The sequence below is a fragment of the Alosa sapidissima genome, chromosome 4 (genome assembly GCF_018492685.1).
Source record: "Alosa sapidissima isolate fAloSap1 chromosome 4, fAloSap1.pri, whole genome shotgun sequence".
Lineage (NCBI taxonomy): Eukaryota > Metazoa > Chordata > Actinopteri > Clupeiformes > Clupeidae > Alosa > Alosa sapidissima.
In genome coordinates this window covers 37,347,804-37,350,303 of record NC_055960.1, presented here as the reverse complement: position 1 = coordinate 37,350,303, position 2,500 = coordinate 37,347,804, and the positions used below count along the sequence as shown (strand labels likewise).

Here is a 2,500-nt window from a genome sequence, read left to right as displayed (position 1 = left end):
TTGCCGTATTAGCCTATACATCTTTGCATGGTTGAGCCCCCATCTATTCATTTCTTTCAGCTGTCCCCAACACATTGCAGCTGTAGCACCCAAACCTTTAGAGCTGACCCCTGTTGCCTTATTATACTGGCTTTTTTGTTCATTACAAAAAGTATTTGTTTTTTATACTTTTTTGTTTAGTTTCGATAACTTCTCTTGGTAAATATGATGTCATGCTACTGTATAATCTTGCCTTTATTATGTGTAGCACTTTAACATCTTACCTTTAATATTGACATGTTACCTGCCTTTAATATTGACATCTTACCAGCCTTTAATATTGACATGTTACCAGCCTTTAATATTGACATCTTACCTGCCTTTAATATTGACATGTTACCTGCCTTTAATATTGACATGTTACCTGCCTTTAATATTGACATGTTACCTGCCTTTAATATTGACATGTTACCTGCCTTTAATATTGACATGTTACCAGGCTTTTGGTCTCGCCTGCTTCCTTCCTTCAGACTTTGTGTCCACTGACAGCTTTTAGTGTCTCCCCTAAGGCCTCTGCTTTGCACATAATAGGAACAGTTCATTTTGTAATATACAATATGGAGCCAGTTTGGCTGTGAATTAAGGCCTCTGCCAGTAAAGTGAATAAGCTTCTGTGACTAACACACTGTACCTGTGTAGAAGTGCTTTAATAGTTAGTGTGTTTGTGTTAATTAGTGTGTTTGTTTTTTTCACTTTGATGTCGGTCATTTTAAGCAAACCACTGCTCTCTCACTGCCCCCCCCCCCCCAACTCTGCCCCCATGTAGGCTCCTGTGGGTTTTCGGTGCCCGCGTTCTCGCCCCCCTCCTCACCCCGGGGAAGATGTCTCTGAGCTTGGGGCCGGACATCCAGCAGGAGGGGGAGACGGGCCCACTCGCTGACACGGGGGCAAGTAGCAAGTGCAAAGCCAGTGCCCAGCAGGGCAAGGAGGGCGGAGGAGATGCCCCTGAGCCCGAGGACAACCTCCAGCAGGACTCTCAGGTGAGCCCCTCCTGCCGCCCCCGTCTTTCCCACCCCCCCACCCCCGTCATCCTCCTCTTTTTCTCCTCTTTTCCACCCACGCTCCTCTGTCATCCTCCTCTTTACGCCCCTCCGTCTTCCTCCCTCCCTCCCTCCCTCCCTTCTTCCTCCCCTCCCTTCTTCCCTTCCTCCCTCCTGCCTTCGCTCTTATTAGGTATCTGCAGTCACAAACCCCATCCTCACAGCTGTCAGAAGGTCATGATGTTGATGTTGAATCTGCCCGGTGTACCTGCATGGGCTGTGTCAGTAGGACCCTCTCATGGGCTGTGTCAGTAGGACCCGCTCATGGGCTGTGTCAGTAGGACCCTCTCATGGGCTGTGTCAGTAGGACCCTCTCATGGGCTGTGTCAGTAGGACCCGCTCATGGGCTGTGTCAGTAGGACCCTCTCATGGGCTGTGTCAGTAGGGGCCCTCTCTTCTGCCTTCCCAACATCATCCAGATCACACCCACTCGTAGTATTAGTATAGTGCCAGTTATGAGCTGACGTTAGTCATGGCCAAAAACAATACGCTGTTGCCCTTATTACCCATTATGGGGTGGAAAAACAATGATCACCTTTAACTATTTTGACTAAAGATTAGATTAGATTCAACTTTATTGTCATTTAGCAGAATACAGGTGCATAGCCAATGAAATGCAGAAAAGTTAAAACGTTCTAACAATCTGAAAAAGGCCCCAGTGTAAAATGTGACAAATAAATAACTTGAAGTTGAACTTAACCAATTTTTTCAGAATGTTTAGAAAGTTTTAAGTTCAAGTTATTTGTCCCATTTTAAACTGTAGCATTTTCCCCTTCTGGCTGTTTTCTGTAATTTAGAGACAATTGCATGAACTCTCCTTAAATACCTACTGTACATACAGACGTTTTGCTTGGTTGTTTGATCATCAGATATGCAGCTAGCCTGGAAAATCCATACCCTGATAATCTAGAAAGATGAAGGTTATGGCAAAGAGCAATGTAATGGCCTAACTCGAGGGGCGGCAACAAGCATGCATTTAAAAATCTCATTGCACGCAATCGGATAACACTACGACCAATGTGTACTGTCCTCCCAACGTTTCAGTGCTGTCTTCATCAGTTTAGCTGGTTCCCCGGAATGCAAGGGGGAAAAAGTAACATGCATCATTGCTCTTTGCCAGAGTGTCTCGCAGACGCGAGAACTCGGATTTCCAGGGTACTATGCAGCAGCAATGGTGATCAGAATTCAAACCAAGTCTGTTGTAATATGAAGACGTTGATGAGTCATATTGCTGTGTCCTGAACTGACTAGAGAGAGAGAGAGAGACACACACACACATACACAGACACAGACCAGTTGTCACAGCCCAACCTGTAGCTGTAGCCCTCATTGGAGAGAGGCCAGAATGTGGGCAGTGGCGGATACGACATAACCCCCCTCTGGAAAGATCCAGGAAACGCTGAGAGCCGTACTTACAGTAC

General features: G+C 46.0%; 1 long non-coding RNA gene across 2 annotated transcripts in view; it reads left to right on the top strand.

Moving 5' to 3' along the window:
• LOC121707525 overlaps window positions 1-1,022 on the top strand; it is a 32,655-nt gene extending 31,633 nt beyond the window's left edge. For both annotated transcript variants that reach the window (XR_006031345.1, XR_006031344.1), the window contains one exon: window positions 806-1,022. This is a non-coding gene — a long non-coding RNA (uncharacterized LOC121707525). The remainder of the gene's footprint in view (window positions 1-805) is intronic.
• Window positions 1,023-2,500: the final 1,478 nt, after the last annotated feature.